The 19,365-nt window shown below is 62.3% G+C and overlaps 1 protein-coding gene and 1 non-coding gene across 5 annotated transcripts in view; one reads left to right on the top strand and one right to left on the bottom strand.

Annotated features, from left to right (window-relative positions):
• The window catches only part of VAV2 (vav guanine nucleotide exchange factor 2), a 188,586-nt gene that overhangs the window by 106,275 nt on the left and 62,946 nt on the right, over positions 1-19,365 (bottom strand). The gene's annotated exons all lie outside the window — the stretch shown is intronic.
• TRNAE-CUC lies at positions 17,739-17,811 on the top strand. Its single transcript has one exon. It is a non-coding gene; the product is annotated as a tRNA-Glu (tRNA).

Consider the following 19,365-nt stretch of genomic DNA (forward strand, 5'->3'; position numbering starts at 1 on the left):
GTGCTGATGCAGCACAGGAGATCGGACCGGCAGACTTCCCAGATCCGGGGCCGCTCTGGACGTCAGGGGTGCCGCAAAACCTTCACCTGAGGCCCGTAGGTGAGAGATGGACCATAAAGAAAACTGAGCGCCGAAGGATTGATGCTTCTGAACTGTGGTGTTGGAGCAGACTCTTGAGAGTCCCTTGGACTGCAAGGAGATCCAACCAGTCCATCCTAAAGGAGATCAGTCCTGGGTGTTCACTGGAAGGACTAATGTTGAAGCTGAAACTCCAATACTTTGGCCACCTGATGCAAAGAACTGACTCATTTGAAAAGACCCTGATGCTGGGAAGGATTGAAGGCAGGAGGAGAAGAGGACGACAGAGGATGAGATGGTTGGATGGCATCACTGACTCAGTGGACGTGAGTTTGGGTGGACTCCGGGAGTTGGTGATGGACAGGGAGGCCTGGCGTGCTGCGGTCCATGGGGTCACAAAGAGCCGGACACAACTGAGCGACTGGACTGAACTGAACTGAGGCCCGCAGACAACGGACAGCTTGGCTTACATGGGTCCCAGCAGCTCTCATGGCTGAGAAGAGGGCATTCAAAATGAACGGCAAGCATTCAGGACACTAGTACTGAAGCAAAATAAAAGCAACAGAGACACGGGGCCTGCACACACCTGCCAGGCCCCGGGGGAGGCCCCGGCGAGCGAGCGGGCGAGCCTGCCTGCCACCCCTTCCTGCCGTGACTCATGATCCAGGGCGCCTGGCTGCCCCCTCCGCCGGGAACGCCCGCCCCCCCTGCCTGACCCCAGCCTCCTCCAGGCGCCCCTCGGAGGTCACTCATCCGAGATGACCTCCTCCCGTCCCTCGGGTCTCACTGCAGTCAGCCGACTGCCCTCTCGGGTCCCTCCGCACTCTTCGGGCCGACGGGGCGGCCCTCCTGCCCACGGGGTGCAGCGGGAACCCCCAGTGCTGCTGTGTGTTAACGCTGGTTACCTGGGGGACTTCCCCTGAGAACTCACCACACTCTCCCTGTACAACAGATGCTTCTTCTGCAAGTGCAGGATACCCTGAGAAGTTATGTTTTAGAAAGCCGCTGGCTTTAAATCCAGAGAGTTCAAAGACATTTAATCAGATCTGTTCACTCAGAGAGACGCAGCTCAAGGCCTTCTGATGGGATGGACACTTGGTGAGAAGCCGAAACGTAAAGGAAGCAGACGCCCGCTGACAGGCTGGGGTCGCCCAGGGACGCTGCGGCCCAGCCCCAGGTCTGCACACAGCTTCCCCCACTGCAGCCCAGCCAGACAGGGCACCGAGGAGGCCACACGCGAGGGGGGTCCAGGGCTGCCCCCAGCTCATCCTTGTCCCTGTAACCCCAGAGACTCCACTCCAGCCACGGCGGGTCCAGCAGCTCTGCCCGCAGTTAGGCGGGGTCAGGGCTGACTCGGGCCCCTGCACAGGCCTCTCTGAACGCTGGGAAGACAGGAGCCACATACTCAAAACCCGCGAATCTTTTCCAAAGCAATGGCTCCAGCTGCCCCCGAGGAAACTCCCGAGAGCAGGGGCCACGGGGGCCATGTGCGGCCCGACGGCCACCTGCTCGGCCCTGACCCGGTCGCCCTGGAGGCGGCCCCTGCTGCCCACCCTGCCTTCTCGGGCAACACAGGCGTCCCTGTCACACGGATGAGCGGCCGCGGCCCAGCGCTGCGGGCTGTTCACGGCTCTCTATCCCCAGACAAGAGCGGATCTGAGGACACCAACTCACCCACGGGCGGCAGGGCAGCCGCCGGAGCTCCCGCGAGCCCACTCTGCGCTCAGGAGGGCCTCGCGCGGTCAGGCAGCACGAGGGGCGGACGACCCCCGTCACTCTGCCCACAAGCCTGTATGTCCCAGCCGGGCCAGAGAGACATGACCCCGGGGCAGACCTCCTCCCGAGGCGCGGCCCCAGGTGACACGTGACAGCCCATGTCCCCCGGCCCGTCCCGCATGGGCAGCTCTGAGACGAAGGCCTTGCACCAGCCCATCAGCCCAAGGCGGTCTGCAGGACCACCGAGGGGGAGGCAAGCCTGCGCTCGGCGCTGCCCCCAGCCGCCCCCAAGTGGTCCCCACTTCTCTCTGGGCTGGAGGGAGAAAGGACTCATCCAGTCCCCCCCGGGGACGCCAGTCCGTGACCCCCCAGCTCAGGTGCTCAAAGCTCAGACCACAGCGCCCTGCTGCCCTGGGGACCCACTGCTACAAAGACCACGCAGAACAACAGGACGAAACTTCAGGTAGCAAATCTCAGATGAGCTCGCGCGGAGGCTGGTCCCCTCCGGGGCTGGGGTGAGGAGGCCTGATACGGCCCAGAGCAGAGCCAGCTGCCTGGGGAGGCCTTAAGAGCCAGCAAAGGCCACGGGGAGGCCGGGACGGGGCACACCTGCCCCCCCACAGCAGAGGGGAGCTCAGTGACCCTGTGCCAAACCCACGGGCTGCTTCGGGGTTTGCCCTGGGCGATTCTCCTGGGCCCCAGTGCGTCTCTGTTTCGCTCCTGGGCCTGCCTGCCCCCCAGGACCAAGGAGTGTCCCCCATTCCGGGGACACTGCAAGGGCCTCGCGGGGCGGCAGGACAGCCTCTGGGCACAGCCAGCGACCCCACTCCCAGGGCTCCGGGCCACATGCCCATCGAGAGCCGCCCTGGTCTCCCTGACCCGGACCCCAATGCTGCCGGCCGGACATGCAGCCCCCGTGGGGGCAGCTCCCTCAGACGGGCCCGGGACCCGCACCCACAGATCCCCCCGCAAGCACCCCACACACCCCCGCCCACAGCCCAGCCCAGGACCCGGCCCACTGGGCAAGCTCGGCGGGAACCGGGCCGGGGGACTCACCCCAAGGCCCCCACTTAGGTGCAAATGGTCACTCCTCCCTGGCCTCGAGGGGAGGAAGAAGGGGCGGGCGCGGCTCACCAGCCTGGGGGAGCGCTCGGGCCAGCGCAGGGCCCAAGTCTCAGACTAGAACCAGTGCCCGTCCACATCCCCGCCCAGGCCCGGGCACCGAGCAAGGCTCCAGCCGAGCGCAGTGAACACGGGAGCCCTCGGTCTGCTGAGCACACGGGTGTCTGCCCGCGTCCAGCCTCGCAGGGATCCCTACGACGGGTCACCAGACCATCACAGCGCCAGCAGCAGCCGGGCCGGGAGCCCACCGCGTGGACACGGCCTGAGTCCAGAGGCCGGAGGGGCCCCAACATGGAGGGCATCGCGTTCTGCAGTGCCCTCTCGGACACCCAGGCCAAACTAACATTGAGAAAATTGACAAATATTCTCCGACGGGCGAACTCCCCTGGGCACACCACCCTAGCACCCTGCCCCCCAAGGGCAAGGGCCCTGTCTCCCCGAGGCCTCGTGTGGGCAGGCCTGGCCCGAGGTCGCACCTGGTGGCCCCAACGGCAGGTGGAGCAGCCCCCCACCCTCCCACCCCAGGGGCTGCGTGTACCCCAAGACCTGAGCACAGGCGGCAGCACCTCCAGAGGCCCCACCGCTCAGGCTGACATTCCTTCCAGTCTGAGGGTCCCGGGCCCCAGCGCCTCACACGGGAGGGGTCAGCTGGGCACACGGGGGCGGGTCAGCTGGGCACACGGGGGCGGGTCAGCTGGGCATACAGGGGTGTGGGCCTTGTACTCTGAGCCCCAACAGGCCGAGAACCATCTGCAGAGGCCCCTGGGTGCCCAGAGCCACACATCACACCCTTCCAACCACAGCCAGCAGGCGGCCTCCACGCCTCCCAGGCCGAGGTCTGCCCCAGGTCCCAGCACAGCTCGGCCAAGAGCAGGAATCTGGGGAGAAGCACAGGTCAGGCCCCGCAGCTCACGCCCCAGCCTCCCGAGGAGGGAGAGATGGTAACCCCACGGCGTTGTGGCCACACCAGATTCAGAGAGGCTGAGTCCCCTGCCTGCTGCGGCCCAGCGACAGAGAGGCCTGCGTGCACCTCACACCAGCTCGGCCTGAGCAGACGGGCGGCGGTCCCGGACGCCAGGCACCGGGAGCAAGCTCTTCTCCCTCCGGGTCGGGGTCTGCGGGGGCCACGTGTCCAGCGGGGGCAAACCGCTTCCCCTCCGGGAGACAAGAAGACAGGCCATGCGGTGAGTGGAGCTGCTCCTCCCTGGGGCCCACAGGCGCGGATCTCGGCCCTCGAGAGCTAATCCCCTGTGGCAGGACATGTCTCTGCAACCTGGAGCTTCCACCTTTGTGCGCATTCAGCAAGTGCAGAAGGCTGCTCTCGCGCGCACACTCCCCTGGAAATCTTCGGGGACCCCCAGCCACCCGGCTTGGACTGGGGGTTAAAGTCAGACGAGCACAAGTTCTCCACACCGCCGGGGGCTCCGGGACGGACGCTGCCTGGCAGGCACCCCCCCGGCCCGCCCCCACCGAGAGGGCAGGACTTTCTGCCCAGGTCACAGAGGGGCACTCTTGGTGGGACCCAGGCAGGACTGAGGACCCAGAGGCTGGTCTCTGTCCCGCATGGCAGCAGGTTAGGGTTAGGGTTAGGGTTAGGGTTACTGGTGGGAGCGTCAACCCCAGACAGGGTGCCAGGGCTCAGGCCCACTCGGAGGAGGGAGCCAGCGGGCAGGACAGCCGCCTGGCAAGGCCGGAGCACAGCGGGACCCATCACGAGCCTCCTCTGGGTGGGGGCGGGCCGGGGGCCATCTGCTGGGCCCATTCAGGGGAAGGGACCGCTTCCCCTGCACAGAGCTCTCGGGGATTCCCTGCAAAAGCTAATTGCCTGGAAGCATAAATAACACCGCCCAGGGAGGCAGCGGGGCGGGGCCCGCGAGGCGCACAGGCCGCTGGAATGGGGAACAAGGGGAACAAAGCCGGCCCCAGCTGCTCCAAGCCCACCCACCCACCCACAGTTCCCAGGGAGGGAAGCAGCGGGGCTTTCAGAGATGTGGCCAGCTGGGCCCATGGAACTCCCTGGGTCCTATGAACCTACCTCTCTAAAAACAACAGTTGCCAGCCGGCAGGCCCTCGCCCCCAGGGATCCCCCCACCAACCCCCAAACACACGCACAAGCCCCACATTCATCCCAGGAGGGGCTAGGAGAGCCCGCTCCACCTTCCTGATGGGCACCCTCCCAGCCCCCAGCACCCGCAGATGGCAGGAGGGAGCCACGGGCCCAGAGGACCAGCCACAGCAACCAGAGGGTGCCCACCGCGGCCGCCGCCCGCCAGCCCGTCTCCACTTCCTCTCAGAGGACGGGTGAGCCCACCGCCCCCTTGAAAGATTAGGGAGGGAGGCCCGGAGGGGAGGTGACTCCTCGAGGTCATGCTGGGCATGGGGGCCACGAGCATCCCGGCCGCCACCTGGGGACCCCCAGCTCCCTGCCCAGGATGACCTCAGACGCAGATGGGACAGAAGCCCAGGATGCTGGGTCAGCCTCCTGCCACCTGCCCCCTGAGGAGAGAGAGAGAGAGACAAGAGACCCTCCAGAGCAGAACAATAACCAATGCCCTCGGAAGAAAGCAGCCGCTCCACCCCACAGGGTGCTGAAGGGGGCCCCCACCCTGCCCCGACACCCCCCACACCATGCCCCGACCCCCTACCCTGCCCAGCTCAGACGGGAAAGTGCCGGGAGCGCCGGCCTGCAGGGAGCGAGGTCAGACCTGGGCTCAGGTCCTGGCTGCTCCATGCTCTGCCTATCAGGGTCCCACCCGGGATGAGATAAGCCCATCGGGGTCCCCGGGGAGACACCTCAACATCTGATGGGGCTCCCTGTCCCCACCCCCCCAGAGACACCTGGGCCCCCTGGCCTGCCTTCTGTGGGCACAGGTGAGCCAGTCTGGCCCCAGCCTCCTCCAGGCAGCCCTCCTGAGCCAAGGCTGTGAACCGGGCGTCCAGACATCCAGCCCTAAAGCCGGCCCCGTTCTCCTGGGGCAACAGTCCCAAGCTCAGGCTGCATCGAGCATCGTAACGACTGCCCTGGCCTGGTCTGCTTCGTCAGGAGGTGGTGAGACTGCACAAGGTAGGTGTACTCGAGGGCACAGAACTCACACCTCAGAGGGCTGCAAGGCAGACGCTGGGTGTGGTCTACCACAGCTAAGCCACTGAGCGTGCACACCGCCCCTGCAGCCCGAGTATACACACCACCCCTGCGGCCACTGAGCGAGTGTACACACCGCCCCTGCAGCCCCTGAGCGAGTGTACACACCGCCCCTGCAGCCCCTGAGCGAGTGTACACACCGCCCCTGCAGCCTGAGTGAGTGTACACACCGCCCCTGCAGCCTGAGTGAGTGTACACACCGCCCCTGCAGCCCCTGAGCGAGTGTACACACCGCCCCTGCAGCCCTTGAGCGAGTGTACACACCGCCCCTGCACCCGGGTGAGTGTACAACACCGCCCCTGCAGCCCTGAGTATACAACCGCCCCTGCGGGCCACTGAGTGAGTGTACACCACCGCCCCTGCAGCCCTGAAGTGTACACACCGCCCCTGCAGCCCCTGAGTGAGTGTACACACCACCCCTGCAGCCCCTGAGTGAGTGTACACACCGCCCCTGCAGCCTGAGTGAGTGTACACACCGCCCCTGCAGCCCCTGAGTGAGTGTACACACCGCCCCTGCAGCCTGAGTGAGTGTACACACCGCCCCTGCAGCCCCTGAGCGAGTGTACACACCGCCCCTGCAGCCCCTGAGTATACACACCGCCCCTGCGGCCACCGAGTGAGTGTACACACCGCCCCTGCAGCCCCTGAGTGTACACACCGCCCCTGCAGCCCCTGAGTGAGTGTACACACCGCCCCTGCGGCCACTGAGTGAGCGTACACACCGCCCCTGCAGCCCCTGAGTGTACACACCGCCCCTGCAGCCCCTGAGTGAGTGTACACACCACCCCTGCAGCCCCTGAGCAAGTGTACACACCACCCCTGCAGCCACTGAGCGTACACACCGCCCCTTCAGCACGTGAGCTCTGGAACAAGGTTACAGATGTGCCCTCTCAATTCATAACAGGCTGGGTCACCCCGAGTGCCTTCCGTAGAAACCACTGCAACTGTCCTCTGCCTCGTTGCGGCCAGGCGACACTGACGTCCTCCAAAGCATCACAGCAGAGCAATTCCGGATGTTACCCCAATTAGTACCGTAAGCCTGAGCTAATTGATTTGTTCCAAAGGCCGTCATCCCAGCAGCTGGCTTCAATATACTTAACATCTAATTCCCAGATCCAGAGAGGCTGCCATTAGCGAGATTAATTGTACACACACACAATTTAATTCCTTCCCCTCTGCAGAAACAAAAGTGACACTTCTCCCAATTAAAGGACTGGGGGCCTGGTGACACGGCTAGTCATTCAGGAAGACGACACACCATCACCATTTAAATGGAGTGGCCATCAAGTTCCTCCCTGCCTGGGACACAGGGGTCAGGCCTGAGGGCCCGTGGTGGGGGTGAGGGGTGGGGTGCAGGGACCCGTTCTCCAGAAATCTCTCCTCTGACCTTCTCCATGATGAGATGAGGAGGTCAGAGGTAGGATGAAGGGTGAGAAGGGACTTGGACTCTGAGCTAGAAGGGGTTGGGGTCATCATCTTCTCTTCTGCCTTCAACTTGGGAAGTCGAGGCCCAGAGAGGCCAGGCCTTGCTCAAGGTCATGCCCAAGGTCATAAAACCAAGGAACTGTGGTTGTTGTTGTTTAGTTCTTAGGTCGTGTCCGACTCTTTGTGACCCCATGGACTGTAGCCCACCAGGCTCCTCTGTCCATGGGATCTCCCAGGCAGGAATACTGAAGTGGGGTGCCATTTCCTTCTCCAAAACCATGGATTAGAGGCCAGAAACGCTGGAACAAGTGCTGCGTGACCCTGAGATCCTTGTCCAGGAAATTAGAATAGTCATGGCTCCCACCCTATCAGGAGAGCGGCGGACCAAAGGGTCCCAGGGATACGACACCCAGAAGGGACCCTGAGGGCATCTTCCCTGGTGGCTCAGTGGTAAAGAATCTGCCTGCAATGAGGGAGATCCAGGTTTTATCCCTGGGTCAGGAAGATCCCCTGGAGAAGGAAATGGGAACCCACTCCAGTATTCTTGCCTGGAGAATCCATGGACAAAGGAGTCTGGTGGGTGCTAGTTCATAGGGCCACAAAGAGTCGGACATAACTGAGTGACTAACAAACACACATCCGCTCACGAGGCTTCTCATTTAGAAGCACGTATCTTCTGGCTTCTTCCCTGTCCCCCTGTTCAACCAAATCAGGCCTTCCAAATGTGGTGGGTGGTGCCTAATGAGCTCTCTGAATGCTAACACGGATATCAGACAGGGGAGCCCACAGCCTCCGTGGAGGAAGACTGGGATTATTAGTGTTTCTCGTGAATAATACATGACCCAGAGGGGCCAGCCCTGAGACGACCCCTCAAGTGATTATCTCTGCAGCGGAAGGAGCTGCAGGGCCGGCGGGGGGACCAGGTGAGGCTAATTAATGGCATCCAGGCGCACACGGGCATGAGGGTGACCCTCGGGGGCTGCAGCAAGCTCGGGCCCACGAGGGAGGCACGGAGCCCTGCACGGGACCGAGGCTTTAGTGGGTGAAACCAGGGTGTGAGTCAAAGACGGAGCCCGGGGGCGGCTCCTGCTGTGGAGTCGGGCAGCTCTGGCCGTGAACCCAGCCCTGCACGACCGCACAGGGCGGTCTGTGCCTCGGTCTCCCTGTCTGTAATAAAGGGCTGACGGAAGCCACCTCACACCAGCTGTTGGGACTCAAGGAGTAATACTTGCAATGAGCCCAGCAGTGTAAACATACCGTGATTCCCAGCTCCTGATCAGATTTCTCCACCTCAAGATAAGCCGAGGAGAAGAAAACCCCGCGAGACGGAGGGAACCGGGGCTTAGCTGTCCTCATCTGTGGCAGACTCCTCGCCACCCCACCCCCAGCTCCCTCTCCCTCTTTGGTGGGGGATGAATTCCAGATGAACACGGGGCTGCTGGGCAACTGATCCCACTTCCCATCCTTCCCTGCAGCCAGCCCTGACCTTGTAACCATGTTCTAAACATCAAAGGAGAAAGAAAACGGTAGGAGGAAGACCCTCACTCTTAAAAGTGCTGCTTTCTCCATTTTCTTCCCTAATGCACAGAATGGAGCGTTGGTGTGATGGCAGAAGCCAAGCAGCCATCATGCACCATGAGGAGGTCACATGCCAGGGACGGGACTGGCACAGCAAGGGATCCTGGGGGCCTGAGCTGCAGGGACTGTGATGCAGCCTGGACTTCTGCCCTAAAGAGAGAAAGCCTCTGGCTTGTTCTGCTGCTTTTAAAAGATCTCCTGTTTCAGCAGCCACACCTATCTCACTAGCAGCCAACGAGGACGGGCCATCTTTTAAAATTGATGTACAAAAATATTCAGATCTCCTAATATCCCTTTGAGCATTTTTTGGCCCGAAGAGAGGAAGTTCAAAAGAAATAAGATAGACTTGCAAAAAAAAGAAAAGTAAAAAAGAAATGAAACTTTTCTCGCCAGGCTCTTGCAGGTGAGAACCAGAATCGTGCCCAAGGCTCAGAGGGAACAGAGGCATCTTGGGGACTCACAGGCAGGAGCAGCCTGGGTGCAGGCAGACAGGGCCGCCTTGGGGGACTTGGTCTCCAAACTCAGCTCCTCCAAGCAGTGTCCCCTCTCCCCCCTCACTCCAGCTCTCTCTTGCCCTCTCCTCCTGACCGGCTTTCCCTGTCCACCCACTGCCCAGCAGGACCACAAGCCAGCCTCCTCTGCCCCCGGCATCCAGCTCCAGCCAGCACCTCTGACCAGCTCCTGACCCAGCTGTCCAGGAGAGGGGTCAGCTGGGCTCTGCTCACCGTGCTTGGCCAGGACACAGGTCATGGGATGCAGGGCAGGGACTCGGAGCAGGATGCGGGGCGCAGCATGGGGCACGGGGCCGAGGTCAGGGGACAAGAACACAAGATAAAGACTCAAGTCCCAGGCCAGCCTGAGGCACCAGATACCCTAAGCCAAGTGCCCGACCCCCAGGCCCCGTGGCTACACCACACGGGTGAGGCTGAGTGGGGCAAGAACAGAGAACAGAAGTCTGACCCCTGGCCAAGCCTGCCTCCAGCACCAGCCGTGCTGGGACATGAAACCACATCTGCCCCCAGCCTCTGCTTCCCCCAACAACCCCCGAGAATGGAGGGAACCCCCGGACTCTGAGCATCCTCTCCTGTGCCAGCCCTGCAGACTCTCAACAGGGGAAGGGAGGACCCACGGCCCGCCCCGGCCAGGCCCCCACGTCAGGCTGCGGGCCCAGGGTGGCTCTGGGTGCTGGACCGGAGGCAGGACTCTGGAAGGACCAGAGGCGATTCCTCCAAGGGGGTACCTGAGCCCACCAGCCACCCTCCTGGGGTCTGCAGCAACATTTGCTCGGGCTGCTTCCCCAGGCTTCCCCAGCGTCACCGCGCCCTGGGGCTTGGTCCAGCAGGCCCAGGGGGGCCAAAGGAAGGCTTGTTCCAGGGAACATTCCGGACATGGGGCTGACACCTCACACAAGGAGTGGTAGGAACCAGGAGACGAAGGAGAAGCAAAAGAAACAGGCGGGAGGAGGCTGGTGAATCAGCCCTACTCCATCATCCTGGGGGGGGAGGGGCGGGAGGGAGGGGAGGACTGTAGGGGAGGACTGCAGGGGAGGGAGGGATGGAAGGATGAGGTGGAGGGGAGGAAGAGACGGGTGTGGGGGAGGGCTGGAGGGGAACCATGAGCGCCTGTGTGAGGGTCCACAGGGCCCCCCAGCCGAGCCCCAGGCCGAGTGTGGGGCTGTGCATCGATCCAGGGCCATCCCGGCTCACGCCGAGGCGGCGGTCTGTGAGCTGGGAGCCTCCTCCAAACACAAACAGGCCTCTGCTTACTTTGGAAACGGGGGCGGGAGGCCGAGGGGGCAGGGAAAGCGGACACCCTGCAGAGGAGGCTCAGACCGCAGTCTATAAACACTCACGCTGCAAGGACAGCGTTAAGTTCCTCGCCCAAGGTCACCTGGCGAGTCGGTCCCAGGGTCCCCAGGAGCCAACCTGCAAACATTCCTGATGATTCCACTGCCTGAGGCGGGGCCCAGCCAAAGGGCAGCGAGGGGTCGTCCCGAGTGGACGCTGTCCGGGCCATGGGCCCGCATCAGACACCAGCAGAGATGGAGACAGGTGGGGCACCAGGGCCCGAGTCCGCAGCAGGAAGGGGGCGTGGAGGGGCTCGGGGCCAGGCCCCGGAGGAGGGCAACCCCCCAGCTTACTTGGGTAGATTCTTAACCCAGGGCCCTCGGAACCCTCTGAGAATCTCAGGAAGGCCGTGGGCCACCCTCTAGAACACAGCCCACCAAGGGGGCCGCAGACCCTGGCACCTGGACCACAGTGCCCAGAGAGAAGGAGAGCTTGTGACCCAGGGCCCCAGAGAGGAAGAGGCACCTGCCCTCCTCCTGGGCCCGCGGCGACCGCAGGGACAGTCCAGGCCCTGAGCACAGCCCCACGGCCCCCAAGGCGGAGGACAGGCGGGCGCTGGGGTCAGGGCAGAACGCCCTGCCGGCGGTCTGGACAGGGAGGCAGGAAGGAAGGGGGGCCGGCCAGGTCTGGAGACGCCGAGCGAGGGAGGGAGACGGGGTGAAGATCACAAGGGTGAGTGTGGAAGGGGGAGGGAGGCAGAGGCCGACCTGTAGCAAGAACGCAGATGTTTAAAGCCAGTGACTCCAGAGCCAGGGCAAGGGGAACGTCACGCAGAGCCTGGAAGGTGCCCAGAGGAGAGGTGAAGGCACAGTTAAACAGCGCAGCCCTGGAGGGCCGGTGAGAGCGGAGGGGCGGGAGCCTGCTGTTCCCACTCAAGCCCAGAACTCGACTGCTTTGTTTGCCGCGTGTATTAGGGGACCTCCTGGGTGGGTCGGTGGTAAAGAATCCGCCTGCCAATGCAGAAGACGCGGGTCCGATCCCTGAGTCGGAAAGATCCCCTGGATAAGGAAACGGCAACCCACTCCAGTATTCTTGCCGGGAGAACCCCATGGATGGAGGAGCCTGGCGGGCTACAGTCCATGGCGTTGCAAAGAGTCAGACATGACTGAGCAACGGAGTGCACACGCACACGTATGTAATTACCGGGACAGCAGTAAATGAGAATCGATGACCGACCCAAACGTCCATCAACAGGTCAACAGATGAACAACACGCGGCACACCAGGGGAACGGCATTCAGCCGTTAAAAGGAACGAAGCTCTGCCCCGAGATGGACAAACCTCCAAAGCCTCGCGGCCAGAGAAGCCAGACCCAGGAGGTCACCTCTTGTGAGACTCCATTTACATGAAACGTCCAGAGCGGGGGCGTCCACGGAGGCAGAAAGTAGCCCAGTGGTGGCCTGGGGCCTGGAGGGGGCGTGGGGAGTGACAGCTGACGGGCACAGGGTGTATTTTAGGGAGATGAAAATGACCTGGGATTAGACAGCGGCGGTGGCTACAGCTCCGTGAATATACGCACTAAAAATCACCCAGCTGTGCGCTTTATGAGGACGCGCTCCTTGGCATGTGAGCTCTATCTCAGTAAAGCTGTTTGTTTGGGTTGCTTTTTTTTTAAGTGAGAACGTTGGCTTCTACGAGCTGGCAAAAAATGCCTTGGAAAGGCCAGAGCTGTCATCCGAGTTCACGCCTCCTTCCTGAGCGTCTCTGAAGGAGTGAGAGATTCCTGGTGTGCAACGGCTCCTGGGCAGCACCACGTGGGTCACCTCTGCGCACACCGCCCGTGCTCACAACCCTGAGTTTCCGCTGACTCGCCCTAGGGTGGCTGTCAGATGCTGCTCGCCAATGTAACCGTATTTGCACACCACTGTGATCGTGCAAGCCACATTCGGTTTCCATGTAACATTTTTATTCCATTTTGGTTTTATTCCAAAACCTCCCATAAGCTGTTTCTTCCTTCCAGATCTGTATTTGGGAGATCTGGGGACTCATGGAGGTCACCCCACAGATCTGGTTTTAGAGAGAAAGGCAAAGAAATGTAGCCCAGAGTCACTCAAGTCTAACCTCAAGGAGTGGGCATCCCTGAAAACCAGGAGGTGTCAGGGCGAGAGGCGGGGCGCCAATATTGGGGGTGGCCTGGGGTCACCCATAAGACCACCAAGCCCAAGGTGGGGGGGGCGGTCCCAGGGGGTGCAAGATGCAAAGATCCTGAGCTTGAAGACAGCCAGATAAATCCAGAGAAATCTATTTCATGAACTGTGAACAGAAAAGTGCAATTTCATAGTAGCGTTATTTTTAGTTGTGTGTTTTCTAAAATGTAAGTAAATCAAGAAATTAAATATTTAAGTAAACAGTTGACGGTTTCATCTGTCTCTGAATGCTTATAAAGTCTTGGTGACCCAGCAATGTGAAATCCTCTCACTGGGAAAAGGATGGGAGCGGCCTGCCTCTTAGGCTTCTTCTTAGTGGGGTGTATTCTGCACCCCAAGTCACAGGAAGCATCCGGGGTTCCCTCTTCTGGGCCAACCCCCCAGAGAACTGAATACCCAATGCTTTTTCTAGAGGCTTTAAGAGCTTGAAGAGGCAGATAAAATAATCCCGAACCCTCCCTTTCAAAACCTCAACCCACCTCACATACCAACAAAGGCAAGGATGGATGCCTCGTCATCTGAGTTCCTGTCCTCTGGGGTCCGGTGAAATGCAAACAGGAATTACCTCCAGTTCTCCCGACCACCTGCCGAGTGGAACCAGACGGGTGCCCCCCCCGCCCTGCCCCCAGGGCAGCAGACACACAGGCAGGAACCAGGCGGTGTGATGCCCTGAGTGCCGGGCGCTGACCCACCCCAGCCTCACCCAGCCACGCCGCACTCGCTCCTGGCTGGGGCACGGCCAGGAACCGGCTCGCACGGGGTCCTAACTCCCCGGAGAGGCCCACGGTCCCCACGGTCTCTCCTGCCCATCACCGCACGCCCCCCTCGACTTCCGACAGTGGCCACGCCATCCGGGGCACAGACTGTGTTCTGGGCACCCTGCCCCGGGCACCAAGCTCACGGTGTGCCCCAGGGAGGGCACGGCCATCCTGCGGCTGGTGAGGGCACGGGGGCAGTCCCCTGCCACTGCAGGTTTGCAGCCACAGATCAAGGCCAGGTGGGCCCTGCCTCCCCCCGCCCCCGCCAAGCCAAGTCTGCAGCGAGGACCCCCGGCCCTTCCCCCCACGAGCGTCCCTTACCGTCCCTGGGTCTCGGAGCCACAGATCTCGCCTGGCATGCCAAGCCAGCTCTTTGCAAAGACTTGTGAAGCCCACCTCCCCAAGAAGCCCCTCCAGCACGTGGGGGTAGAAAGAGGCTCTCTCTGGGCCTCTGCGTGTTAAAAATCTAAACATGAACGGACCTGGAAACACCGTCTGCACTAACAGTAAGTGACATTTCCACCCGCGTAGAAGGAAGGCGCCCTCGGCCAGCACGCAGGGCCGACACGCCAGCGCCGCTGTGCTGCTAAACGGTCAGGAGACGGGGCTGAACACGGCAGGCGCCCACCAAAGGGGAGAATGAGTGTTGGGGGAGCACGTGGGCAGCAGTACAGACCAGAAGCTTCTACTGGCAGGGGGGCCGGGCCGGCTGCCAAGCGCGGTCACCCAAGCCCCCAGACTCCAGCTCAAGCGCCGCACGATGTCAGCGGCTGCTCTGGGGCGGGCGGAGCGGGGAGCCTCCTGGGGGCCCCGGGTCTGTCCCCCTCTGCCCGGGTACAGCCATCTGGGTCGGCCTACCCACCAGCATCCTTCCAGCCAACCCGGTCATCCATCCAGCCCCGGGCTCTTCTTCACACCGTCTCCCTCAAGCAGTCCATGTTCTTATTACTCCCAAGGGCGACCAGGTAAGTGAAAATGCTGCTCTCACCACGCCTGGGGGGCGGCCAGGTGCCCTCCCCGAGACCGAGACACGGACCCCACGCCCCAGGGCTCTGCACGCAAACCCAAATCTCCCCCAAATCCCCGACGACTCGTGTCACAGAACCCCAGGGCAGCGCGAAAGTCAAACCACCCACCCTAAATCCGCCGATGCCTGGGGGCTGAGCCCAGACCTCAGTCCCCCAGCCTTCTCTCTCCCGACACGTGGAGACCCAGCTCTCCCACAGCACACCCGGGACCCACCCGGTCACAGCGGCTGGGACACACCAGGGACCACCCCTCATCCCCTTACCACAGACAGACACAGTGACCTGTGGGAGCGGGGCCCCGGGCCAGCCCAGGGGATCGTGCCCAAGACCACCCTGCCCACCAGGTGGGCCAGCCCAGCGGATCCGGCAAGCCCAAGACCACCCCCCTCTGACCAGGCCAGCAGCTCAGCATCCAATGGAAGGCGGGGCTTGGATCTCGGGCATCCACACCATCCCCCATACCTCCTTCAACCAGGGCACCAAATGCGCCTACATGGACATGGGGGGAAGGACACCTGCCCACGCCCAGCTGGGCACGAAGCCACGGCCCTGCGCTGAAGTCCTCACTCAGCTACAGGAGAGCAAACCTCACAGTGCTCCGGTCATTACGGCCAGTGGGCACAGCCCAGGGGCCCGCTCCTCCCCCAGGGCAGCTGAAGACCCCCCATGCGGGGCCAGTTACCCATCCCCAGTGGCTGCTCTGAACTCACCCGACCCCCATACCCAGGGCGGAGGTGCCCCCAGCCTCGCCCAGCTGACCGTGGTGACCAGGAGGAGGAGACTCTTGACCCCAGCTGGTCCCGCAGGCAAGAGACTGAGCAGGCGACCAGGTGAGCGACTCCAAGGCAGACGAAGGCGCAGCGCCCCTGGGAGCAGATTCGCGGGACACAGAAAGCCTCACCAGAAGCACGACTGATAGACAGACTCCAGGGGGAGACGCTGACATTTCCTGGACACGGCCGCCAGCCTCGTAAATCAAGCCCCACTCTCGGCGCGGCCGTGCCAGCCTTTATAAATAAATGCCAAGCCTAATGAGTTTCCAAACGACCCGGCTGAAGTGACAGACACGGCAGAGTGGCGGGCAGTCCCCACGCACCGGGGAGGGTCACAGGGGCTCAAACGGAGCAGGCGGGGGGCGGACGCACTCCCCCCACCCCCCGGGCTGCCCACCCCAGAGGAGGGCAAGGCCACACAGGGCCTGCCGCTCCCGCTGGGAGCTCACGGACCCTCCCGGCACCGCCAGCGCCAGTGTCCTGGCGGTCGCTCAGGGCCAGAGCCCCAGGCAGAGGATGGGAAGCCCGGGCAGAGGATGGGGAGCCACCCGAGACAGAAGGGGCTGCCCCTCAATGCCCCAGCCTCACCGCCAGCCCCTGGGGCGAGGCCAGTGGGCACGCCTCCTCCTCCGGGAGGCTCTGACCGCCCACCCTCCTCACTGCCCTGGCACCTCCCAGACCTTCCTGCCCACCCCGATGTCCCCCAGCAGACAAGGACCCCCAGGGCCCACCCTGGCCAATCTGGGCCCTCAAGGCCCATGGCTGCTCTGCGTCTCCTCTGACTGGGAGCCCCCCGAGGGCAGGATGCGTTTCAACAACCGCGCGGACTCGCGGCCCCCATGAGCCCCACTGAGGCCGGCAAGGGGAAATGTGGACGCTTGTCCCCCCCTCGCCTCCGTGGCCTGTGGCCGCCCTCTGACACCCGGCTGTCATGGGAAGGCAGAGCCGTGGGATGGACGGCCCCTGGAGGAAACGGCACCCCCTGGACTTGTGCAAGGAGAGCCTCGAGGGCAGGGGAGACGCCGGGAGGGCACTGGGCGGGACCCGGGCCGTGGGAAAGCCCTGGCCCTGGGGAGGAGCTGGACCGGACGCGTCCCTGCTGTTACGCCAGCCTCTCGAGGCACAGAACCCACGAGGGCCTGTGGGGCCGTGGTATCAGTCCCTGGGTGACGGCCGCTGTCCGCCCTGTTTACATGGCCCCAGCCACAGGCTTTCCACTTCATGACACACGGCAGCCACCCGACCCCTTTGTGCAGCCCCTGCTGCGTGCTCGGTCGTGTCCGACTCTGTGGGACCCCACGGACCGTAGCCCGCCAGGCTCCTCTGTCCATGGGATCCTCCACAAGAATACTGGAGTGGGTTGTCATTTCCTTCCCCAGGGATCTTCCCAACCCAGGGGTCAAACCCTGTCTCCTGCTTGGCAGGCGGGTTCTCTACCATCTAAGCCACCTCTACCATCTAAGCCCACTGTGCAGAGAGGGAGCTAATCAGTGAACGACTGGGTCCCACCCTCTCGCAGAAGCCTCGTCTGACCTGGTATCACAGAGAAGCGTTTGCTGGCGCTGTCCCAAAGCCAGACGCCGGGCCAGACGGAAGCGAGGATTGCTGGGCCCTGCCCCCAAGAGACGGGCAGTCATCACCTCCCCAGAGGGAAAGCCAGCCCCCAGCTCTGTCCCCCACAGAAAACCACAGCAGAAGCAGTGAAGCCCTCGAGGTCGTGAGAGCTGGCACCAAGACCAAGGCCTCCGCGGAGCAGTCTGGAACCTCCGGACCTAATGGCCCAGGAAGACCCGGGGGCGGAGGCAGCCGCAAGTCAATCCCGGAGCCCTGAAGGGGACCACGGAGGCCTTCCTGTCCCAGGTCCCCGGGGCAGACCCGTCTACAAACCGTGGGGCAGGAGCATGCCCCTCACCCGGGTGGGTTCGGCAGGCCCTGCAGCCCCGAGACCCCCATGCGGGGCCCATGTAATGTGATGGAGGCCAGGGCATCCTCCTGCGGCAGACCCCACCAGGGAACTCAGCTCCCAGGATCCCACATCTCCCAGGGCCGGGGCGGGGGTGCACAAAGAATAGAGGAGAACCGTGTGATCTTTAAGTCACAAACCTGCAGTGTACGACCCGGGACTTCCCTGGTGGTCCAGTGGCTAAGACTCTGCGCTCTCAAAGCAGGGGGCCCAGGTTCGATCCCTGGTCAGGGAACTAGATCCCACATTCCACGACTAACCTGGTGCAGCCAAATAAATAAAGTTACAAACAAACACACACACAATGTTTGGCCCCAAACCAGGAGCCTAGAGCAAGCCGGGGTGAACCACAAGCCTGCCCAGCCCCATCCTGCATCCCTGCAGAGAAAGCTCACTGTGAAAAATGGTCACGGAATCCTTCCGACAAACTCTCTCCCAGTGGAGACGAGCTGGACGCTCGATGCTGAGCTGGGCTTTCTGGTCTCCTTTGCCCTCCCAGGGGCAGGGTAGTCACGTGCCTCCTGTTCCAAGTCCCTGGTGAAAGTCACTCCCAGGGTGGAGTTTCAGCCCCAGACCCCCCAGCGGGGTCAAACCCAGTGCCTCCACTGCTGAGCTGCAGGATCAAGTACAACCTGCAGCCTCTCTGAGCCTCAGTTTCCCCACCTGCAGACCAACCGCCACAGCCAACGAGACTCTGGTGCCTGGACACAGCCCAGGTTACTCCTCGGTCTTGACGTGGTTGAGGGTGGCACACGCCACCCACGTTCACATTCAGCTGGTTCACAGCCACGTGTATCTGCAAAAAGCATGGGTCAGCTGCTCGCTACGGGGCCCCAGGCAACGGGCTACACACAGGAAGTGCTCAGAACAGAGCCCAGCCCGGATCAGCACTCGCTAAATATTAGCAGGGATGGCGGGGGGCACCCACACACGGGAGAGGCTGGCAGTGTCTGGCCAGAGCTGTGCAGATCAGACACCCCGCCTGGGCCACGAGGAGGATAAGCCTTGGAGAAGATGAAGGACACGGGGGAACAGGGCCAGAGAAGACACCCAGATCCTCCTTTCTTCAACTCTGAACCTGCACCTGAAGACTGTTTCTGTTTAGGAAGGAGTCCCCTGAAATCCCCAAACAAGCACTGAGTTCAAACTCCCCGCGTATGCCGGCAGGGACGAGCTCACGAACTCTCCTAGCCTCAGCTGCGGCAGAGCTGGCCGCCTCTCATCCTCCATCCTGCCCTTCGGCCTCACCAGGCGCTCTCCCTCTTTATCAGGGACAGCCCAGGACAAAAGGCCACATTTCCAAGGCTTTCCTGTAACTATACGAGGTCACGTGACTACTATCGGGACAATATCAAGGATATCAGAATGGTGCCTGGAGCTTCCACAAAGTCTGCTTACATAAGTCTGCTTCCCCTTCACCATTCTCTCTACTGCCTGGAATAGAGAAGCAATGGCTGGAGCTCTTGCTGCCATTTTGGACCAGGCTGGAAGGTTGGGGCTAGAAGCCAGTGATGAGGATGCAGAAAGAAAGAGGTGCCTGGGTCTCTGATGATTCTGTGGCAGGGTCACACCTGCCCTAAACTGCCTACTTCTTTTATGAGAGAGTAAACCCTTGGAAGTTTAGGCTACGGTTGTGTTGGGTTTTTGCTACAACCAGCAAAGTCTACTCTGGTGCAGGCTCGGGTCTTCCACGTGAGGACAGCACCAGAGGAGCACCATGCTGGGAGCTCCCTGATGGAACTAGAACCGACCCCATTTCATAGATGACAGACCAGTGAGCCACTTGCCC

This window comes from Cervus canadensis, chromosome 5, assembly GCF_019320065.1.
Source record: "Cervus canadensis isolate Bull #8, Minnesota chromosome 5, ASM1932006v1, whole genome shotgun sequence".
Lineage (NCBI taxonomy): Eukaryota > Metazoa > Chordata > Mammalia > Artiodactyla > Cervidae > Cervus > Cervus canadensis.